This window comes from Coenobita brevimanus, chromosome 1, assembly GCF_032717465.1.
Source record: "Coenobita brevimanus isolate Jiangsu-jjx chromosome 1, ASM3271746v2, whole genome shotgun sequence".
Lineage (NCBI taxonomy): Eukaryota > Metazoa > Arthropoda > Malacostraca > Decapoda > Coenobitidae > Coenobita > Coenobita brevimanus.
This window is the reverse complement of record NC_136954.1, coordinates 15,355,077-15,380,527: the sequence shown is the minus strand read 5'-3', so window position 1 is coordinate 15,380,527 and position 25,451 is coordinate 15,355,077.

Here is a 25,451-nt window from a genome sequence, read left to right as displayed (position 1 = left end):
TGTATGAAAAAGTTTTATTTTTTATTTTTTTTTATTCGTAAACAAACTGCTTCTTTAACATACCTCGTACCAAAACCTTTATGTTTGCAGCATCAAAAATACTTCATTCCTGGGGTGCTCCCAAAAGTGCCTTATTCTTCCAGTACAAAGTTGGTTCATTTTTTAATACACATCTTGACAGATAAACAGATGGATAGACTGACAGACAGACAGATAGACAGACCGACGTGTTTACAAACAATGGATTCAAGTAACAATATCATTTTTGATGGCATACCAATGCTGATTTAATCACAAAAAAACGTACATTCAGAGCTCCCAATTGCAGTACTACAAAAAATATATATATCTTAGGAAAAACTGGCTCATTTTTACAATGCTGCAAAACTCCTTCGCTATTGAGATAAACCCCCCATTTTGTTTTTAGTTCCAGTAACCCGTCAGAGGCTTCATTAGTGGAAGAAACTCATTACAGCTTCATATTTGCACTGCACCCAAAACAGTAACATCTTTGTGATAAAAATGGCTTCTTTTTTGCGATACCCTCGTGTGCTTCAGTTCCGTTATGCAAATATGCTATACCTTTTGCTTTTTGCACAGATCAGATACAGTTTTGCAACACATTCACAACAGCTTGATTTTTGTAATACAAAAACATTTTTCAATTTTGCAATATCTCATAATTACTTCACTTCTGTAACACAGTAATATTGCTTCATTTTGCAACACCCAAAACTGATTAATTATCGTTGTCCTCACAAAACTGCTTCATATCCTGCACTACACCAATCTCTCTCTCTCTCTCTCTCTCTCTCTCCTGATATTATACAAAACCCCTGTAAAATGAATAGCCATAATCATGCGGGGAGGGGGGGCTGGAATTATATTAAAGGGACATCACCGTACTGAAGAAACAGCATTAGTTGATTCCCGGTCCGGCCATGAGCCCTTTACCCTAACTTTTTCGTACCTACAACTAATTAGGGGCCTGGACTGTAAATCTGATGACTGCCTATCGTAGTCCGGTGAAAAATGGAACTTAGCAAGTACTGAATGTCCGATTTAATAGCCCTCGTACTGTCTACAGAGTTAATCTAAGCCTTTTTCTTTCAGGGAATGTGAAGGTGTATAGTACGTAGGAGGCCTTAAGGGTCTCAGGGAACGGGCTGTATAATCTATGCCCAAAGTCATAGAAAACATACTAATTTCATGAACGTGGTTTATTAGAATTCCTAAGCTTTGTTATGTTTATAACTTTTCATCCCTTCACAGTAGTTACTGGAATCACGAAATGCATCTGTGGCACGCATGGTTTCTGACTTGCCTATTAATATTTCTAACTGAGGGTAAAGGAAACCTAGCAGTTTTTCATACATCAAAAACACAATTCATACAGCTTTCAACTCGTCAAAATCTTTTTGAGTAACATCTCTTAATATTCAGGAACACACTACCCGTCCGTGGTCATCCTACTGTTCTTGAGATTTCTTTCTATTGTGATCTACCATGGAATGATCTTATTACCTCACTGAAAAATGTCCTTCTATGAAACTAGGTATGCAAGAGCAACTGTGATTTTCTTCATCTCGACACACATGTTTAGTTTGTACACGATCTGAAGGAGGATGCCTACTGATCCAGTGGTCGCCGTTCTCATTCTCATCTTGCCGTCTCCGAACGAATTATTCCGCTAAGCTCAGACCTTCTAAACTGGAGGGGTTAGATATAGCTTCAGTGAGCCCATCCATTCAAGACGCCTTTCCTACCTTAAAAATTAGTTTGGCGGCTGGAAAAAAAAAAAAAAAAAAAAAAAAAAAAAAAAAAAGGTGCTCAGATTGACAGCCGCACCTGCGCTATCAGAATTTCAGGAAATCAAGACTCTAATTAATAACACCTGAATTACATGCATTTCAGTATACGTCACAAAGACCCGAATTCTCGTCAGTTAAGATGCTCCCTAACACCTCTTTCTAAGCGATTTATTTGCTTACTACTCCGTGGTATCCTCTTTTGTGTTATTAAAATCTTATACCACCATCCAAAACTAAATCGGTGAGGAACAGGTGTTAGAGAGCTTCCTAAACAGCCGACAATACGACCCCTAAGCCTTTCATGCTGGTGTGTTGTGTGATATTTCATTCCAGCTAACACCAGACGAGTTTAGTCAGCAGAGTGAGTCACATGGACCTGAGCATAACAATAGTTCGGAACAACTCTGGCATTTTTGTATTAAATCCTAGCACTGGTATTTTAGAAGAAATCTCTGGCATTTTTGTAGATGAATCTGATATTTTAATAGAAACTTTATTTTAGTAGCAATATGGTATTTTAGTAGAAAACTGGTATTTTAACAGAAAAGTCTGGTATTTTAGTAGAAAACTGGTATTCTAATATAAAAGGCTGGTATTTTATAGACAACTGGTATCAGCAGAAAAATGGTATTCTAATGGAAAAGTCTGCTATTTTAGTAGATAACTGCTATTTTAGTAGAAAAGTCTGCTCTCTAGTAAAGTAATAAAATATAATCTAGTCAGCTTAGAAAGAATACCTGGAATTAGCAAGAACAACATACGGTACTGCTGACGTCATTGCAGTGAAGGGGTTATTCGAAATAGCTTTCAGTCTTTTAACTTTAGAATATCCTTCAACCAAAAAAATCGACTTGTGATGAAAATAACACAAATAACAGAAGTAACAAAATGCGTCCACAGAAGATGAAAGGGTTAATACTCGTGCTGTGAATAATATGAGAATTATGAATAATATGAGAATTAATATTCACACTTTGAATAACAAGAATAGCCTGACTTACTACTGGCTTAGCTAAATAAAACTCTGGCGATGGTCTGAACAGAATACTAGAATTTCCCGACCATCAGAGTCCAAACTATATCATTTAAATATGAGACTCAGTCTGTTCACAATGATGACGTATTTTCTGTAATCTTTTTTTTTTTTTTTTTTTAGGAAATTTTAACTTACGATAAACCTTTCGTTTTTCATTTTTTTTTTACGGCAAAGAATGAACCAAAGGCCAGGAGCCCGCAAATTGTTCCTTCTAAGAAAGAGCAAAAACAAGACAACAGTGTGAGATATGGCCTTCACTTTGCCCTTCAGTACTAGGCTTTTCTTCTAAGGCATATCAAATGGCCTTGTAGAATCAAAAATAAAAACAGAGATGACGTCCTAGTGGTGAAGGTGTTAATATCCTCGCCCCGTACACTTAGGTCCGTATTCTCGTCAGGTTAGGAGGCTCCCAAGCACCTTCTCCCTAATGATAAATTTTTGGATATGGTTGGTGGACATCCTTTTGCACGTTATTTGTGCAGAGTATGGCGATGTTTGAAGGATTTATGTAACACAGAATAGGACAGTAATATGTAGTAAGCTAAGTAAATCGCTCAGGAAAAGGTGTTAGAGAGCTTCTTTCATCGATGAGAATACGGGCTATAAAGGCGTGAGATGACGGAGCTAATAGAACCATCAGAATCCATTAGAAAAATGCACCGTAAATCTAATGACAACGGCAGTCCAAATAGCCAATTAACGCAAGGGATAATAACGCAAGCGCCAGTTATGGGACGAGAAGGGAGAGGTGACAAGGAGCGAAAGGGGACGAGGAGGGAGAGGGGACGCGGAGGGAAAGGAGACGAGGATGGAGAAGGGACGAGGAGGGACAAGGACGAGGAGGGACAAGGACGAGGAGGGACAAGGTCGAGGAGGGAGAGGGGACGAGGAGGAAGAGGGAACAGACACTCCTGCAATTTCCATGAGAAGGTGGAATGAAAATGAGACAGATTTTCCAACAGGCGAAGTTAGATACAGCCTTCATTAACCCCTTTTCATCCAATTACGTATATTCAATTTCTGATCCATCTAAACGAATTATTGAGCTTGATATATGCCTCGTGCTAACGATGGTTATAAATGCTAGAACTAACTCATCCACTCGAAAAATATCCCAGTCCTTTTAAAATCCTCAACAGCTGGCAGAAATAATACATAAAAAGATGCTTTCCGTTTCAGTAAGAGTTAGTAGGCAGGGCCATTGGAAATACAAGAAGTGTGGACAAATTACCTGAGCCAATTCCATAACAAAGTGAAAAGGAAAAGAAAGAGATTATTTAAAGTGGATGATAGAACTGGTGGTGTTAGAACTGGTAATGTTAGAACTGGTGGTATTAGAACTAGTAGTGTTCGAACTGGTGGTGTTAGAACTTACTGTGTTATAACTGATTGTGTTAGAACCGGCGATGCTAGAACCGGTGATGCTAGATACAACCTTCACTAACCTCCCCACTTCTACGGTCTCTCCCGAGCTGAAATGTGGACCTCTGTAGCAAAAACACACAACAATACATGTAATTTCAATGAAGAACTTAAGTCTTATTAATACGGCGGCAAATAAGACGTACCTAGAAGTCTTATACCAACGAGAATACGGCTGACTGAAAAGACTGTGAGGGACTCTGAAAAACTATTAACGATATTCCCAAAATACGATTCTCCTTGATAGCGGTGACTGCGTTTCACTTATTCGTTAGTACGGTTTGGCATTATTTATAACTTCACCCCAACGCCACCATTTAGCTTCTTTTTGCAGCTAGCTGATGATTGTAATCAAGGAAAAAAGAAACAGTAAAAGAAAAAAGGAAAGGTCCTTTATATTTGGGAGAGTGGTTTGTTGAGGAATAAAAATCGAAACCAGTATAGGATAGGAATGTTTTTTCTTTTACTTTTTGTCGAGGACATCACAGACCATCTGGAAAAAGGTACACACACACACACACACACACACACACACACACACTATATATATATATATATATATATATATATATATATATATATATATATATATATATATATATATATACGGAACAGAGAGAGATAATGAACACTTCAAGTGAGAATACTAAAATTACTACTGTCCCGCAAAGTTCCAGGTTCAAAACAAATGACGTAGGTAAAATTACAAGTTAAAGTTTAATGCTCAAACTAACAACTAAACATTCAGGACTCATAAAGATAATGTAATGGCAAAACAGGTTACATATATGGTTAACTGCAATAGCCTCTATTAACACGAAATTAGCAAGAGCAAATTTATCTAAGTCAGCCCTGATAAAATGAGAAAACCGGATAATGCTCAGTTAAAGCAAAATATAATATTATTACAGATACAAAATATTACTAATACTGGCTGACAGTATGGAACCAATATGAATCATAAAAACTTTACCAGGCTTACGAATTAACGCCTTAGGCTATACAGTACAAGAAAAATGGTAATAACACTTATACTCAAATTATACAGCAGCTAGATGGCTGGAGACTTCCTGAGCACTCACAAAAATAACAATATACCGTACAGGGGAGGACAGAGATGTGAACAGAATGAGGAGTAGATCTAAGTGGCAATTAATGCAGAGACTGAGCTCATTATATAGGGGCCGGCAGAGCTTGATTCAACTTGTAAGAAGGACGCGCAAATGAAGGCATAGGAGATGAAGAGTTGACAATCCTGCTCTGAACAACAGAAAGAACGACTTACTCTCCTATAAGGGGGAGAAGGGGGGAGTGAGGTAGAACACGCAAGCCTGGTCACTATGGAAGCCACGTGGCGAATCGTGAAAAACATGCAGCATACTGTACATTAGGATCATACAAAGGATGATGCAATCATGAACGAAACTGTATCATAAGTTAGAATTATACAAGGGATGATGAAATCATAGGCTATGTAACACCTCCCCACAAAGAAAAAGAAATTTACAAAGGAAATTTCTTATTACTCTAAAACAATCTGTCTAAAGTCTAGATAAGCAATCTGCAATAACATTTTCTTTCCCCTTGACATGTTGTATGTCTAATGAATACTCCTGAAGAAGTAGACTCCATCTTGTCAATCTGATTTTTATCTTTAAACTTACTACGGAATTTCAGTAGGTTATGATCGGTAGAAATGACTATGGGGTCAAAACCAGAACGCAAATAAAATGAAAAATGCTGTAAACCCAAAATCAAGGCCAAAAGCTCTTTCTCAATAGTTGAGTCGTTCTTTTGAGGTGGAGTGAACTTCTTACTGTAATAAGATACAGGGTGTTCAATACCCTGATCATCCTCTTGCAGCAAAACAGCCCCAGCTCCTGTATCACTTACGTCAACAGCCATCTTAAAAGGCTTAGCAAAATTTGGAGTAGCGAGCACAGGCTGACTTAATAGGATAGCTTTAAGTTTACTGAAAGAGGATTCACAGTTATCGGTCCAGACAAATTTAACTCCCTTTTTCAGTAGGTCTGTAAGCGGTGATAAAAGAATTGAAAAGTTAAGAACAAATCTCCTGTAATAACCTACCATTTCCAAAAATCTTTGTAGCTCTTTCCTACTTTTAGGTCTGGGAAGATCACTTATAACCTGAACCTAAGCTCCTGGTGGTACAACGTGTCCATCACCAACTAAGTACCCAAGTTACTGAACTTTAGCTTGACCAAACTCACACTTTGATAATTTAGCTACAAGATTAGCCTGAACCAAACGCTCAGGAAAATTACTGACATGGCAAAGGTGATCTTTCCAGTTGTCACTGAATATTAATACATCATCAATATACACAACACACCCTGCCAAACCCTCTGTTACAACATTCATGAGCTTCTGAAAAGTGGCTGGTGCATTCTTCATACCATATGGCATTACAGAACATGCAAAAGTCTTTCCTAGTGTTACAAAACATGAGATCTCCCTAGCACATTCAGTCATAGGTACTTGCCAGTATCCCTTTAACAAATCAAACTTACTTATGTACCTAGCCTTTCCGATCTTGTCTATGCAATCTTCCACGCGAGGGAGAGGGTAGGTGTCTGTTTTGGTTATCTGATTAACACGTCTGTAGTCGATGCAAAGCAGCTGTGACCCACCTGGCTTAGGGACTAGAGTGACAGGAGAACTCCACTCGCTCTGACAGGGCTCAATCATCTTGTGGTCCAACAGGTAGCCAAGCTCCTTCTGGATGAGAGGAACTTTCACTGGGTTCACACGGTAAGGAGGCAGTTTAATTGGCTTTGCGTCTCCAACATCGACATCATGCATCAACACAGTGGTTCTTCCTGGAGTGTCACGGAACACTTGCGGGTACTCCTGCAGTAATGCCGAAAACTCCTGCCTTTCCTCGGGAGCTAGATGAGAAAGCTTAGTCTGGAGATCATTCATGATATCAGGATTCTTCCCCAAACTATCACTCAGGCACATACTGCATGGGAGAGCTTCGCTTGCAGACTCGGGTGGAACAGCTACAGTGCAGACTGGGTTATTTTCGTCCCGCCTGTGATATAAATTTAGCATGTTGATGTGACAAAGTTGCTTGTTCTTTCTACGATCTGGTGTGGCGATGACATAATTGACATCACTGAGTTTCTTCTCCACAAAATAAGGACCACTAAACTTGGCTTGAAGAGGTTGCCCATGCACTGGTTGCAGAATCAAAACCTGATCTCCTGGCTGAAAGTGGCGTAACCTGGACTGCTTATCATACCAAGTCTTCATCTTCTCCTGAGCAGCTTCTAAATTCTCTCTCGCCAGCTGTAAAGCAGTGGACAGCCGTTCTTTGAACTTCATCACATACTCCAGCAGGTTGACGTCATCTTCCTCCAACAGCCAGCATTCCTTGGGTAGCTTAAGGGGTCCTCTTACTTCATGGCCAAACAGTAGTTCAAAAGGTGAGAAGCCCAGTGATTCATTTGGAGATTCTCTTGAGGCAAATACAACGAATGGAAGACCTTTATCCCAATCTTTCTGATGTTCCAAACAGTATTTCCTGAGCATCGATTTGAATGTTTGATGATATCTCTCCAATGCTCCTTGGGTCTGGGGATGGTAAGCTGAAGACGTGATCTGGGTGATGCCCAACTCTTTCAGAGACTGCTTGAACACATTTGACATGAAATTACTTCCCCGGTTTGACTGTACCTCCTTGGGCAGACCAAACTTGGTGAAGAACCCTAGCATTTCCTTAACCACGTTCTTTGCTGAGATATTTCTAAGGGGAATGGCTTCAGGATAACGAGTAGCCATATCAATCAGGGTCAACACACAAGAAAATCCTGAAGAAGTCTTAGGAAGAGGGCCCACAATATCCACCAACACACGGGTGAATGGCGCTTCAAAAGGAGGAATGGGAACTAGAGGTGCAACCTTTTCGGTCTGATTACACTTCCCCACAACTTGACAGGTGTGACAAGACTTACAATACCAGGAAACATCTCTGAAGATACCTGGCCAGTAGAAGTGTTTCAAAATGCGTGCCACAGTCTTCCTCACTCCAAGGTGTCCTGCCAAACTGGAATCATGAGCCACTCTAATGATATCCTGCCTACAAACATGAGGGATGACAACTTGATGTACAACCTCCCATTCACAGTCGGCTGATGCTGTTGGGGGTCTCCACTTCCTCATAAGTACTCCTGACTTTATATAATAACAAGTAGAAGCACCAACTGACTCTTCCTCACTGCAAGCAGAGTTAGCTAGACATCTCAACTCAGGGTCTGCAACCTGCAACTCAACCAACTCTTGACGAGACAAATTATCAACACTACAGGGTACTGCCTCATCTGGTGAGTGGTCCAAATTAGCAAGAAAAGTGTCAGCTAGGATAACATCATCATCATCATCATTATCCTCTAAGTCACCAGTAACTTTAGACTTAGCCCTAGTGACAGCACATGCAGAGAACACATCAGGGACATCACAATCCTGGGTCGCAGTCACTGGTTCACTAGACAACTGAGGAGCTGGACACACTTGACTTCCACCAATATCATTTCCAAGTAAGAAAGTTACACCTGACATTGGGAGTGTCTCAACCAACCCAACCACAACCGAACCATTAAAAAAACCAGACTCTAAATTCACTGTGCACAGAGGGACAGAGAAGTAATTATTCCCTACACCTTGTAAGATCACAGTTTCATCAGAGGAATTAACATTAGAGCCTAGAACACTGGTCAGCATAAGGGATTGGCAAGCACCTGTATCACGATATATTTTAACTGATTTCCTGTCATTACTGTCCAGAAGACTGACAAAACCATCAGACAGGAAATTAGCACATGAACTCTTGACAGTGTCACCCACGTTACTGCTCAAAAGAGGAGCTTCATCATGAGAATTTAATTTACCCCTCAAAGCAGGTTCAGTTAACTCAGTTAAAGAATTTTGGGAACTCTCAAGGGTGGACACTAGACCAATTAACTGAATATTTAAAGACTCATTTTTGTTCACATCACGCTGTCTCCTGAAACATTTCTCCGTAGTATGACCAAGCTTACTACAATAAGTACATATACTTTTCTGAAATCTAGAGGTAGAGCTGGTATTTACTTCCTGAGAAACATCATCTTTATTCTCTTTCCTGTTACCTGTACTCTGAGTAGAGGCAACGTACTTACTCTCAGCTTTCCTTTTTTCTTTAGAATATCTCTTGTGAGTGAGAACATATTCATCAGCTAAAACTGCAGCATCAGACAAGTTATCTATTCTTTTCTCATCAAGATATAGGCTTACATCTTTATTAATACACCTTTTGAAGTCCTCCAGCAAAATCATCTGCTTAAATTGATCAAAATCAGAATTTACATTCTTAGAATTTAACCACTGCTCTAACAGATCTTCTTTGATTTTTGCATACTCAACATGGGATTGCTTATCTTGTTTATAAGTTGTCCTAAATTTTAATCTATAGACTTCAGGAACAAGCTCATAGGCCTTAAGAATCAAGCTCTTAACTACATCATAATTATCAGATTGATCCTGAGGCAAAGATGCATAAGTTACTTGAGCTTTACCGGTGAGAACATTCTGAAGGAGTACTGGCCAATACTTTTTGGGCCAATTAAAACCTGTAGCTACCCTCTCAAACAACTGAAAATACTTTGTTAAATCAGATTCATTAAAAGGAGGGACACGTTTAACATTTTTAGCCACATCAAAATCATCAGAGCTAGATGATCCAGTTCCACCTTGTTTCATGCAATACTCATGGTCTGCCTGAATCCTAGCAAGTTCAATTTGTGCCTCCTGAATATGAGCCTGAGACTCAGCCTCCTTAGCACGTGCCTGAAACTCAGCCTCCTTAACACGAGCCTCCTGCAGGGCTAACTGAAACTTAGCTATTTCAATCTGCGTTTGCTCATCTGGAGGAGTTACATTAAACAAGCTTTTATTAATCATGCCAACAATTTGATCTTTAGAATGATGAGAGTGAACAGCAATTCCCAGTTGTTGGGCAACAAGCTTAAGTTCATTCTTTGTTCTGTTTTCTACATCACACACAGTTTGCACATTTGACAAAAAATCTTTGGCTTCATCAAGAGTAGTAATAGTAGACATGATGAATAAATCACAGTCACAAAATATCAAGCAATATCCTTATGATAATATCTTGAATATCCTGGCAGGGTCGCCAAATTAATGTTATGGAACAGAGAGAGATAATGAACACTTCAAGTGAGAATACTAAAATCACTACTGTCCCGCAAAGTTCCAGGTTCAAAACAAATGACTTAGGTAAAATTACAAATTAAAGTTTAATGCTCAAACTAACAACTAAACATTCAGGACTCATAAGGATAATGTAATGGCAAAACAGGTTACATATATGGTTAACTGCAATAGCCTCTATTAACACGAAATTAGCAAGAGCAAATTTATCTAAGTCAGCCCTGATAAAATGAGAAAACCGGATAATGCTCAGTTAAAGCAAGATATAATATTATTACAGATACAAAATATTACTAATACTGGCTGACAGTATGGAACCAATATGAATCATAAAAACTTTACCAGGCTTACGAATTAACGCCTTAGGCTATACAGTACAAGAAAAATGGTAATAACACTTATACTCAAATTATACAGCAGCTAGATGGCTGGAGACTTCCTGAGCACTCACAAAAATAATAATATACTGTACAGGGGAGGACAGAGATGTGAACAGAATGAGGAGTAGATCTAAGTGGCGACTAATGCAGAGACTGAGCTCATTATACAGGGGCCGGCAGAGCTTGATTCAACTTGTAAGAAGGACGCGCAAATGAAGGCATAGGAGATGAAGAGTTGACAATCCTACTCCGAACAACAGAAAGAACGACTTTACTATATGGGGGAGAAGGGGGAAGTGAGGTAGAACACGCAAGCCTGGTCACTATGGAAGCCACGTGGCGAATCGTGAACAAACATGCAGCATACTGTACATTAGGATCATACAAAGGATGATGCAATCATGAACGAAACTGTAAAATAAGTTAGAATTATACAAGGGATGATGAAATCAAAGGCTATGTAACAATATATATATATATATATATATATATATATATATATATATATATATATATATATATATATATATATATATATATATATATATATATATATATATATATATATATATACAGAAGAGAGAGAGAGAGGGGGGGGGAATGCCTAAATAAGTAAGCCAATTAGATAGTAACTGTATGCAGTAACTATGGGGAAGTAAATGTATGAGGAAGTAACTATGGAGATGTAACTGTACGAGAAGGTAACTGTATGGGGAAGTAACTTTATGAGGAACTAACTATGATTAAGTAACTGTATGGGGAAATAACTTTATGAGGAAGTAACTTTATAAGGAAGTAACTGTATGGGGAAGTTACTGTATGGAGATGTAACTGTGTTGGGAAATAAATGTATAAGGAAGTAACTGTATGGGAAAATAACTTTATGGAGGAGTAACTATCCGGGAATTAACTTTAAGAGGAAATAATTATGAGGAAGTAACTGTACGGGGAAGTACGGTAACTTTGTGAGGAAATACTGTCAGGAAGTACCGTAACTATGAGGAAGTAACTGTAAGGGGAAGTAACTGTATGGGGCAGTAACTGTATGAAGAAGTAACTGTATGGGAAAGTAACTTTATGAGGAAGTAACTTTATAAGAAGTAACTGTATGAGGAAGTAACTATAAGGAAGTAACTGCATGGGTAAGTAACTGTATGGGGAAGTAACTGTGAGGAAGTAACTGTATGGGGAAGTAACTATGTGGAAGGAACTATGAGGAAGTAACTGTGGAAGTATCTATAAGGAAGTTACTATAAGGACGTAACTATGGGGGAAAAAAATAGAGGAAAAACAAATTTACTAAAAGTTTTGTTAATAATATTAAAGAAATGAGGAAACGTGATAGATAGATGGATAGATAGATACACTGACAAGACAAACAATGATAAATAAGTAAACTGATAAACAAACATACAGACAGACATACTGTATATACAGACAAAAAGACAGACACAGATAAACAGATATACAGTACATAAGTGGACTGCTAAATAGACTGAGGGGCAGATGATACTTTGATAGATTTAGGTATACAGAAAGACTGAAAGCCTTAACATTATATACATAGACAGAGACATAGACAGACAAACAGAAAGGTGGACAAATATAAAGGAGAGAGAGACAGAGAGAGAGAGAGAGAGAGAGAATATAAGAAAAAGGAAAAGACAGAAGTGATAGTTTTCGTCAAGTCTCCACTTGGAACCAGAATTCTCTCTCTCTCTCTCTCTCTCTCTCTCTCTCATTTTACATCTCTTCTCCCTCTTTTTTTCTTTTCTTAACATTTCTTCATCCTCTCCATCTCTTTCCTTTTCCTCTCAGCCTCTCGTCCTCCACTTTCCCCCTCCTTCTCCCATACAATTTTCCTCCCTATCTCCCATCTCCTTATCCTTCCGCCCTTCGCCCTCCACTTATTATTATTATTATTATTATTATTATTATTATTATTATTATTAAAACTTCCCACATCCCTGTGGGAAGGTTTTTTGCATCTTGTCAATATTATTATTACAGTATTCTATGGAAGATCTAAATAGCTGCCATTCGCATACCGTTTAAGCTACGGCCTTCATTCTCTGCCACATTATAGTATTGGTTGGCTGCTTCCTTTGACCAAACATCATCCTGAGTCGACTACCAAAACCCGGAAAAGATCCGGAAAAAAAAAGTGACGTAAAAGCTAAGGAACCACTTGAGTTACAGGGCTGAAAATTTATGGCATATACTTGGGACTTGGCCAGAATGCAGTGCTTAATATAGTTGGGATCGGATCATAATTTTCTGATAACAACTGGGGTTAAAAATGGGACTTTCTCGGATATTTCTGTCACCTAATTTTCCATGAACAATTAAAGCTAGAGCCGCCAAACTTGGTGGACTTATAGACTGTGATGACCTAAGGTGGCATGCACTAGATCAGTGACCTTGACCTCAAGGTCCCTCTATAGCTCAGCTTCTAGTAGGCAATGGCTGTGGGAAGCTTTTCATAGAATGGTTGTCCTTGGATAATTTTACGGTGTTCTACTTATTTTTCTTATTAATCTTTAGAACATGTGATTCAGCATGGGAGGAACATTTCAACCTTCCAGTGTTAGGTATAACTTCATTAAACCATTCACTAGAGATCAACCCTAATCCGAATAAAGGTGTTTGGAGGCAGCAAGACAAAGATGGGGGTCGATACCATGAGACGCTTAGCCACGGTGCTCATCTTAGTACCTTATGCCTTTGAGACTGTGGCGGATTGTTCAACCAGTCATGAATACTATGTCTCTGTATCATCCAGGTTACCACAGTTTCCCCCAATATGGGTTACCCTTGTTACTCCTTTTACCTACCAATCCATACTGAAGTAATAGAGGGTGAAGGGTCACCTGAGACGAGTGGTCCAGCTGCCTGCACCAGGATCTGAACCCTGGCAGTATTAGGGTGGCCTTTGGTTCCTTCTTCCTTGCATTAAAAAAAAATGCAGCTAGCGACACCAACCACAAAAATAAATAAATGACAATATAAATAAATAAATAAATAATCTTGGACGGAAGGAGTACCGTAATATAAAATATTTTTTTTTTTTTTTTTACATTCATTAAGTCCCATTATCCTATTGAAAGATGGACCAAGAGAGGCAGTAAGCTGTCTCACTGTGTCGGTGTTTGTTTGTGTTTGTTTGTGTCTGTCCCTGTGTCTGCATATTTGTGTTTAAGTCTGTAGGCTATACTGTATATGTGTCTGTGTAACTGCTTGTGTATTTGTGTGTGTACTTGAGTCTATGTCTGCCTGTAGCTATTTTTGTATCTCTGTCTCTGTGCTTGTATGTCTGTGGCTGTCTCTGTCTCTGTACCAATCTCTGTATCTCAGTTTCTGTAAAAGTGTCTATCAAACAAACCCCACCACACAAACACACAACAGTACACACATTCAAAATTCTCTCTCTCTCTCTCTCTCTCTCTCTCTCTCTCTCTCTCTCTCTCTTTACCTATCTTTCTCAACGTATCTCACACACTAACCTCAGTAATTTCTTCCCAACAGATGCATATTAGATGACCCACTTTGCAAGTGGAAATGCTGGGTGGGAGAGACAGGAGAGAGCTTGAATTATTTATTTTCTCGGACGTTTCTGGCTCTTTATTGATAGATAAATAGACTGAGAGAGAGAGAGAGAGAGGGGACAAAAAAAAAAAAAAAACGCTAATTCGTTCTAACAGCCTGACTCAAATTACTTTTATCCTTTCCATCTGATGTCAGGTTCTGTGCAGCCCGAAACGTCAGAGAAAAAAAAAAAATTCAAGCTCCCATCTCTCTCTCTCTCCCACCCAACATTTCCAGGTGCATATTAACACATATCTCTTACTGCTCTGTTATCTCTCTCCCAATTCTGTTTCTAAATCGTAGTCACACATTTATTACTGGGAAAAATGAATGACGATGACGACGACGATGGCCTTCTTGTATCCTGTGCACTTCATTTGCTGGCGGGAAACAGTGTTATGGCAATGATGATGATGATGATGATGGTGATGATGATGATGATGATGATGATGATGATAATGGTGAAGATGATGATAAAGATGATGATGATGATGATGATGATGTTGATGATGATGTTAATTATAGACTACCGACATTCTTTCAATTCACCAGACAATCAGCTATTTTATTCCGTCTTCCAATGATCTGTGGACACGCAAATGAGAAAAAGTATAACTAATTACCTACTGCAACACACACACACACACACACACACACACACACACACACACACACACACACACACACACACACACACACACACACCAATTCTTTTAATCATCTCATTGGAATATCTGAATTAAAAAGAAGAGAGACAATATTTAATTAAGACTACAAAATTCCATACTATAAATGTTCACGCTGATGACGACACGGCCAAAAAAAAAAAAAAAAAAAAAATCACCAGAAGTTTAATATCAAAATTTAAAAAAATATCTTGACTCTGAATGAACGAAGAAAAAAAATCGACGAAAGCGAAAAAATATGGAACAAGTTTTATAGTGTGTTATGTTCAGAGAGAGAGAGAAAGGGGGAGGGGCAGACAGACAGAGAGACAGAGACAGATAGACAGAAAGCCAGACAGAAAGAGACCGACCGACAGTGAGAGAGAGAGAGAGAGAGAGAGAGAGAGAGAGAGACAGAGAGACAGACAGACAGACAGACAGACACACAGACAGGGGCAGACAGACAGAGACAGAGACAGATAGACAGAGAAAGCCAGACAGAAAGAGACCGACCGACAGAGAGAGAGAGAGAGAGAGAGAGAGAGAATGGGAGGGAGGAAGAATGGCAGCAGGGAAAGGGTAGAATTTTGCACATTTAACTTACAATGTCCCTGATTCTCCCTTACTTTTCCAATTAACATCATTTTATTCAGCTGGGAGTTGGTCAGAGCCAGACAGTGTTCATACTACCTCCATTAACTCTCTAAGTCTTCTAACTACACTGACTAAAGATGATTTTATTCAGCTGTATATGAATCATTGGAGCCTGAAAGAGTTGAGAAGAAAGACTGAAAGGGAGAGATTTTGACGGATATTCGCTGATATAAATACAAGGATATTTATCAGAGTATTATTCACAGATAAAAGACTATCTTATTCACGAAGGTAAACGTCTACCACCATCATAATCGCAAAAAAATTCCTATCGCCATAATATTTACGAGGAGAACTCCAATCACCATAATATTTACAAGGAGAAAAGTGTCACCATAATATTTTCAAGGGGAAAAGGCTATCACCATTACACTTACAAGGGAATACTATCACCAAAATATTTACAAGGGAAGAAGTCCTATCACCATAATATTTACAAGGGAAAAAGTCCTATCATCATAACACTTACAGGAGGAAAACCAATTACCTTAATATTATATTTGGAAAAAGACGAAGGAAAAAGTTTGTCACCATATTATTTACAATGGACTAATTTCTTGGACTGCTGCTTCTTCAAATCAACCTAGTAATACTTATAAAACTGTAGAAAAAATGAGACTTAGTACGTACCTGAGCGGCGCCAGGTGCCAGGTAAACTAGACAATACTCACGTGGAAGAAGCAAGAGAATTAGGAGTTACATTTAGTGATACCAACTCTCTCTCTCTCTCTCTTGTTGCCCTCCAATCCCCTTCTTCCTTCTTACTCTCCATACCCTTCTTCCCTTCCTCTCTCCCTCCCACGTTCCCCTACTTTCTCCACTTCCTCTCTTCCCCTTTCCTCCCACCCTCTGTACTACCATGCTTGCCCTTCTCTCCCCTCCCTCTCCTTATTCTATCCTTCTGCCCTTTCCCATCGCCCTGCCTCCTCTTACTTTAACGGCGCAGCGAGCGAGAATGCTGTTAGTTAACCATTACCCTACACCAAGCAGGGCACCGAATTTGTGTTATTTCGGAGACTGATAACGTAAGAGTATATCTATACACGTCGTCAGAAAACTTACGAAAAAGTGACGCTACTACATACCGATATATATATATATATATATATATATATATATATATATATATATATATATATATATATACACGGTACAAAAGTCTGTGCACCAGGCAGCACTACTGTATAACTGTTATTTCAGAGACTATAAAACCTATGACGGATCTACATACATAGTTTGAAAGCTTATTAAAATGTATACCGGTATATAATGTGTTATTAATGTCCTCTCAAAATTCGCCGCCATATTGTCCCCCCAAAAGGCAAAAATGCGTAAATTCACCTTCAACAGTAGCTACTAAAACCAAGATCATTTGCAAACAAACCTACAGCGAATTTCCATACATCATTACAAAGCTTTAGAAAATGTAATAGATGATACTTATGTAGCTTTTCTCCAAATTATCCACCATATCGATGAAAAAAAAAAAAAATGCCCTAACTGAGCACCAAACACTACTTAGATTTTTATTTATTTTTTGACTATTCACCCTACAGCGGACATACATACATCCATGGAAAGCTTAGGAAAAGGTAATACGGTATTATAGTTCCTAAGTGACTTTCTAAAAATTCGCCAACACACACACACACACACACACACACATACACACAAAGAGCACCAAAACTGTGATATCTCGGAAACTATGAACATAAAATCGCACCCACGCATATCATTTCAAAATTTCTGTTGCTGTATTAAAAATGTTACTTACGTGGCTTTTCTCAAAATTTGTTTCCGTATCGCCAAACAAGGTCTATTCCTAAGTTAACTGATTAGGAAATTTAGTTCTATTATAAGTTCTCCATCTAAACATGCACAGAATACTATCAATAGGGAAATGTCTGTATTAACCTATGGATGTTGCAACCCTACCGCCCAGCACTTGTGTCGGAAACCTGTGTCATACTTCCCACAAACTAGGAAGGGGGGATACCTTACTACTTTTACCTTCCTTAATCGTTTCAACCTTATTACTTACAGCTTTCTTAATCTTCAATCTTATTACTTTTAGCTGCCTTAATCTTTTCAACCTTATTACTTTTAGTTTCCTAAATCTTTTCAACCTTATTACTGAGCTTCCTTAATCTTTTCAATTAGGTCCGTAAAGAAACGAAAGATCCTTGTTCCGGGTTCTCCCTCCCCGTGTAAATATGGAAAAGTAGGTCAGACTACAGTGAAGATTGTGGTGATATTATTTTCCTGGCCATTACCCCACAGAAGCTCAAAATTACCCTACTGGTAATGTATGCCACGCTGGAAATCTTTGGTCTAGGCCTAAGCTATGAAAGTTTCCTGGAGTATTTTCCTTGGCAGAGAGAGAGAGAGAGAGAGAGAGAGAGAGAGAGAGAGAGAGAGAGAGACTTCACTATTCTTTGGTTACTGTTGCTACATCTAGACATTTTTATTCAGCCCATACGAGCCCCCTCGTAGCCCTGTAGTAAAGGGTTTAATATACTGTATACTCTATACTTACTCCGTATTATTCAGAAAGTCTCCTAAATTTGATAAAACTGCTGGAGACACCATGACTGGGATAAAATAACAGTGGCGCCATTGTGTTGAAAGGATTAAGCACATTCCATACGTCTATTACAAGGCGTCTGGGAATCTGATGGTTACTGTCTCAGTTTGATTGGCGGCCTTAGGTGGTTGCGATTCGCGAGGAGCGACTGGGAGAATTATCGATAGCATCAAGACATCAGCGAATAAAACTTTTTTTTTTTTCTTAAACGTTCACGACTACGACAGCCTCGAGGTGGGCCCGTACACCTCAAAGGGGTTAATATGGGACTGTGTTGATACCGTTAATCAGAGACCAAGGTAGAAATTTCTCATACCTTTACGAACGATTTTCGAGCACAGTTACAGAAAACTGACTGGTATATCTAGGGGGATTTCAACCTGGTTCCAGATGTATCATTTAGGGAAAAAACGTGACACCTACACAGTACATAGGTACAAAGTTTTCATGCCTATCAAAAGCTTCGTAAACATGAGATCAATGAGCTAAGATTCATTTAAAAAAAAAAAAAAAAATCAATTCCCAGTCTTAACTGAGCCTTTTTTTTTTTTTTTTTATGGAGGGCAAGGGCTGGACACGAAAGGTTTTTCTTTAACCCTTGTTTTTCCTGCAAGAGAATAGCCTGTTTACGACGCTGAACTAGCTTTAAGTTAGGTATATTTTTGCAAGAAGGAGGAAAACTGAGTGCCGAATCTTGTCACCGCTGTTGTTCTCCCTGCAGAAAAAAGTAGTTGCGACAAGGACTTAGCCATAAAATAGCAAATCTAAACCCACGACCATAGGAAAAATTTCGTGGTAGTGACTGGAGGCTGCACCGTAGAAGGGGAGCACCAGGGGCATGAGGAACGACGATATAAGCCAAAATAAATCACGGAGTTTGGGACATGAGGAACCACCATGAACCAAATGAATCATTTGGGCAGGGGCATGAGCAACCATGCATCAAAATAAACCAACCAAAATAAACCAATTGGGTAGGGACATGAGCAACACCCATGAACCAAAATAAACCAATTAGGTAAGTAATATGAAGAACCACCAGGTGCCAAAGCAATTAATGGGGGTTTCGAAATGGCTTCTAACAGAGGAGTATTTCACGAGAAGCTAGTCAAAGAAAATAGGCGAGAAACTGCAGTCTGTTTGCTCTAACCTGACATAGATCTCTACAGTAGTCCCTTTCAGCATAGTTGTTGGCCAAGTGTAATTTAGGTAAATTAGACCAGTTATCATGGACTCTCTCTTACTTTATAACTAAGGCTCACTAAATATCATGCAGCCACGACTTTATATTTAAGTTGTAGGAGTGGCCCAGTTCTATCAGGTGAAAACAAACCGACTCCTTGGGGGAATCACTAGAACTATAGTGAAGCGGGTTCATGAGGATCCAGTCCATTCACTTTTCATTTTAATATGGCCCAGATTTTCTTCGTTTTACATCTGATTTCACGTTCTTCATTTTGCATCTAATTTCACGTAGCAGAGAAAAATAGCATACAGTTCTATAACTTTCCATAGGACCTCTTCATGGCTCTCACCATATTTTAGTGTTAATCTATTGATATAAACTTTGAGTCAAGACGCAGAGATGGCAATTTTTTGTCAAGCTAGAGTAAACGGAGGAATAACTCTCATTCTTTACAACTTACCGAGAGGAATGGTCTCCGCCAAGACCGAAGTTGGGAAGACCGAGCTCCACCCCACCATCAGCACGCCCATGGCCAGCCACAGCTGCGCACGCGACGCCCACATCACTCCCATGGTTGGAGGGTCAGTGTCTGAGGAACGAGTTAAAGACACCGTGGAGACACTATATGACTTCGCCTGTCGATTTCTTAACAGCGACGTTGCCGGCGCAAGTTATAAACAAGGATGAAACACTTCTAAAACTTTGCCATGTGGTGTCTTGAAAGTCTGTATCAAGACTGCTTACGGTTTCTTAAACATTTTTACAATACTTTGCCGGAGTTTCATTTTTTCTTATTCGATATTAATTCTTCTTTAAGATTTCTGTATGCGACTTTCTTCAAAGTTTGATCCAGTTTTTAACACGATTTTCTTAGAGCCTGTTTCAAGATTTTTGGTAGGCTATATATTTTTCAATATTTTCAAAAACTTTTCTGAGTCTATTTCAAGATTTTTATGTAGACATACGATTTTCTTAAATCCCGTCTCCAGGTGATTTCTAATTAAGGTTCAAGTCTTTGTTATTGGACTTTCTGATAACTTGTTCCAAGAGTTAGCTATGTCTTTCCTAGTGTATGATTTCTATGCCTGTTTCCAGAGTCTGGTGTATTATTCTCTTAGAGCTGCATCAAAAGTTGGAATGTGTTATTCTAATCCAGTTTCAAGATTTTGGTATACGGCTTTCGTGGTGTGTTTCAAAACTACGATAGTTTTCTTTGTTCACTTTTACGATTTTTCGATACTGTTTTCTTAGTCTGCGCGGACAGCTTGATTATTTGATACGATTTTCTTGGTCTGTTTTGAAACGCTGTATTTTTTTTATTTATTTAAGTATTTGACATGTAATTTTCTTAGTAAGTGTATGAATTTTAGGAAGTACTCTATCACTTAAGCTTTTGCCACGAAATGTTTTTGTCTAGTTTCGACTTTGCTAAACAATTTCCTTTATATATTCTTAAGATGCCATGAACATTATCTTTTACTAGTTTAAAAGTCTGCCTTACAATTTCCCTTGTCAGACCTCACCCGAGTGGAGCACTTCGTCAGACCATGAAAGTCACTAAAAGAGTCTCTATAATTACTTCGCGGGGCTCTAAAGTTAATTGTGGTTGGTAAAGCCTTAAAGCATAACACATGAAATTTTACAGAATTCTGTCTAATAAAAACACTATATATACAACATATACCTGGCTGAATGGCTGGTTTGTGTTTAGGTTTTCAGTTACATCACAATAAATGTTTGTATTGTTGTGTTAACGCTTTAGAAGATCGAAAAGGATTTGACTGTAGCCGTTCGTAAATAATTCTGGTTCATTTCGTTGTAACTCTTCATTAAGTTTTAATGGATTTTAGTCAATTATTTATCTGTAACTTTTCATACTTAACCTTACAGATTTCATTTTCTTTTTTTTACTTGAACTTTTTAAAAAATTCACACTTCGTCCTTAATTAAGCCCCGGATTTCACAGGACTTTCTAATATAAAAATATATTTGTATCAGTCACATATGAAAACCTACAAGAATTTGTGTCAGTACTACTGGATTTCCCTGTAGGCTAAATGTTTGCACTAAAGCCTTACAACATTTAACATCTTTTCTTTTTTAAACATTACACGACGACTTCATTTTATGGGTTCACGGCACTTACTAGTACTAAGGCCTCCAAGCATTGTACAGTAATTTCCCATGACGTATTACACTCATACGGCCTTTAAAATCAATAAAGATTTTCCAAGCTTTCACCGGACCAGCATCTAACACACCCGCGGTCACAAGAACTTCACACCTGAGCCTCGCTGCCCCATGCACTTTTAATTTGTCCAGAACTCAAAATTTCGTGACGTAGCTTTAGCCGTCAGGATGCGTTGTCAGGTGAATATTATACATTCGCATACTTTACCTTTCATGGGGCTCACAACTTTAATAATCAATTCACTTAAATAACAAATAAACACGGTAAATGCCGGAACAAGAGATGCACAATAGATGGCGAATAATTATTAAGCCAACTGACACGATCACCATGTTATCGCCATGGTTTTTGTTTTGGGGGGCGAAATTAATTACTCATAAATGCTCTGCGTCATGCTTTACACGCAGCGATTCGAACGCGCTGGTCCGGTAATACTTTTTTTTTTTTTTTTTTTTTAATGATAGGTGATGAAAGAGGGTATATTTTCGCGCGTTCTGGTACGAGAGCAACCTTATCAGTGTTTTTGCTCGCCAGCTGATAGTATGGGACAAAAAATTACGTGTATTTTTTGCACACAGGAAAGGGAGCAAACTTATCAGTGATTTCCCTGCCAGATGTGACTAGGCAGAAGTATAGATATAATTCCGTACGTTAGAAAAAGGAAGCACGCTGTTTTTTCTTTGCCAGATGATATAGGCGTACTAAATTACATACATCTTTGTTTACGCGTGGAAGAAACTGTACCGTTCCGTGCAAGACAATTAGTAAGCGACAATATTCACACATTTATGTATCAGACAACGTTATCATTTTTTTTTTTTTCTGTTTTGTTTACCAGTTTGCAGTAGACGGTATAACTGCATATTTGTCCACACGTCCAGGTATTGCGGTGGGACTTTTTGTTTTGTTTTCGCCAGAGGAGATAGCGAAAGTAAATTTCTTTCCTAATGAACACAACGACCTTAAAATATATACACTTTTAGGTCACTTGGTTATACGGAAAGAAGTGCATGTATTTCAGTGTATGTTCGCGGCTGGTAAGTCATGACAATGTACATAACATGACCACATAAACTCACAGTTACGGGTGAGAGTGTAGGAATGGGAGATGTAAATGTGAATAGATTTTTAGCACTTTCAGAGAGAAAATCAAGCTATAGCTCTTTTTCCTTGCCAATTAGTTATAGACGATGACGGTATAACTCCACTCGTCCATACAGTTTCCATACAGTTCCCTGCGACTGACGAGGTTACTGTAAAATCGTATATATTTCAGCACAAGGTATAGCAGCTCCGTTCCAAAAATTTCCGGTGAAGACAATACTCCAAGCAGTTTCGCACAACCAGGTATAATTCCCATTAAAGGTGTGGGTTTGAGGACGAGAGAGACTCCCGTCCACGTGGATGATTAGAGACGGGAGCAGCATGCACCCAACCGCACATCCGAGGTGATACTGGTTCTCCTCCCTCCAGTCCAGAGCCTGGCTGGTAGGTTCCCCGCCATGTTTCCCTGCCCCCCTCCCTCTTCCCCCGAAACACCCAGACCCGACGGCCAGCCTGTCCGTCCTCCTTGGCAGCCGTACGACACACAAAATATTAGTCACTTTACCCTTCCCGTAACTTCTTCACGTCATTACAAAAAGTATCACAGGAGGCTTCGTTGCACCTTTTCCTCAATGACTCATTTTAAGCATTACACATCACTATCAACTCCAACGCTATCCATGAACACAACGTCAATATTAAAACGATATGATTAAGAAACTGTTAAGATGTTATATGAAAAATATATCGCTATGGCAAATGATATTTTAAATAATATTATGCCACCTCTGACTGCTAGATTTTGCTTTTTTTGGGGGGAGGGGGGGAACTTCATTATTGCTACTTAGTCTTATCCTCACCCTAACTTCCTCGTCAAAGAGGCGTAGGGTCTTAGTACTTCATCCTTAGCGACTCATTTTCCATATTTCATCTAATTCCTTAGCGATTAATTTTGCATATTTTACGATACCATTGTCTTGTATGCTGTTTCCATGGTCTTAAAATCGACACTGTTTGTGTGCAGAATAACTCGCTATAGAGGAAACAGTACAATACCTCCAAAGCCTGTTGGAATACGCCCCAGCCAAAAATAAGGGCAAGATCTTTTATCCTTATTTTTTAATGATGCCATTACTTATCGTTGTCTACTGAACACACTGATTTGTTTACATTTTTGCACTGAAAGGAGTATATACCTCATAGGCTGCGAACTGCCAGCATTGCATTTTGTTAGATACTGTCTGAGAGAGAGAGAGAGAGAGAGAGAGAGAGAGAGAGAGAGAGAGAGAGAGAGAGAGAGAGAGAGACGCGGTACGCACTACAAGAAAAATGTTTGTTTCGACCGACAATAAAGAAAATTCAGTCCGAAGATGCTATTCACCTCTCTCTCTCTCTCTCTCTCTCTCTCTCTCTCTCTCTCTCTCTCTCTCTCTCTCTCTCTCTCTCTCTCTCTCTCCACAGTTCGGACTATCGACTCAAGCAGGGGTATACTCTGTTCGCTTTAACTTGGTCTTAAATTGTTCTCTCTCCACCTTGAATGCTAAGTTGGGGCAAGAGATTAACACTAGAATATGACGCTAGTCATGAATAAGTGCTATGGGTACTGTCTTTATCTGCCACTCAGCTCCCTGAAATTAGCTGCAAGAGGACATCAGATTGGCCCAAGTTATAATGAATGAACTCGTGCTGGTGGTGGTAGGATGCTGCTGTGATATACTATGAGGCGTTTTTTGGTGAAATGAAGCAAAAGCAGTCGGGGGCCGAATGCTAATCGCTCGCCAAAATATGTTGTTGAAAGTGCCAAAAATTACCTACATATTCATTATCAAAGTTGAAGACAATTGGCAAAACTCTATGGATATCAGTCGCCGAGTTTCCCTCCAAATGACAGTCTATATTATAAAAATATATATATTGCGGCTGGCATTCGGCTTTGATCAAATCCACATCAAAAGTAATAGGCCTCTGCATATCTACACGGTTGCTATTTCCTGTCCATTTTTTGCACACACACACACACACACACACACACACACACACACACACACACACACACACGATAATTAATTCAAGGTATGAAACTGTCATGTCGCTCCACTGCAAACATCAAACGCTTTGCATTATTTGCCAATATTCTTGGAGGGGAAATTGTTGAGTGCTGTGAACAGTATGTACGAGGGAGCTAGGGCTACGGTGCGAGTGGATCGTGAGCTGAGTGAGTTCTTTGATCTCAATGTGGGACTGAAACAGGGTTGTGTAATGTCTCCATGGCTGTTTAATATATACATGGATGGGGTTGTAAAGGAGGTGCAGGGTAGGGCAGTGGATGTGGGGGTGGCTCTAATGAATGAGGGTGAGATTTGGAAGCTTCCGGTGTTGCTGTTTGCTGATGATACAGTACTGTTGAGTGAAGATGAATGGGAGTTGCAAGGTTTGGTGAATGAATTTGGGACAGTGTGTAGGAGGAGGAAGCTGAAAGTTAATGTAAACAAAAGTAAAGTTATGGTGTTTGAGAGGAATGAAGTCACAGAGTGTGCAGTGAGGTTGGATGGTGAGGATATGGAGAATGTGAGTGCATTCAAGTACTTGGGTAGTGTGATGAGTAAGGATGGAACTTTGGGGGATGAAGTGCGTGAAAGGGTACAGCAGGGAAGGAAGGTTG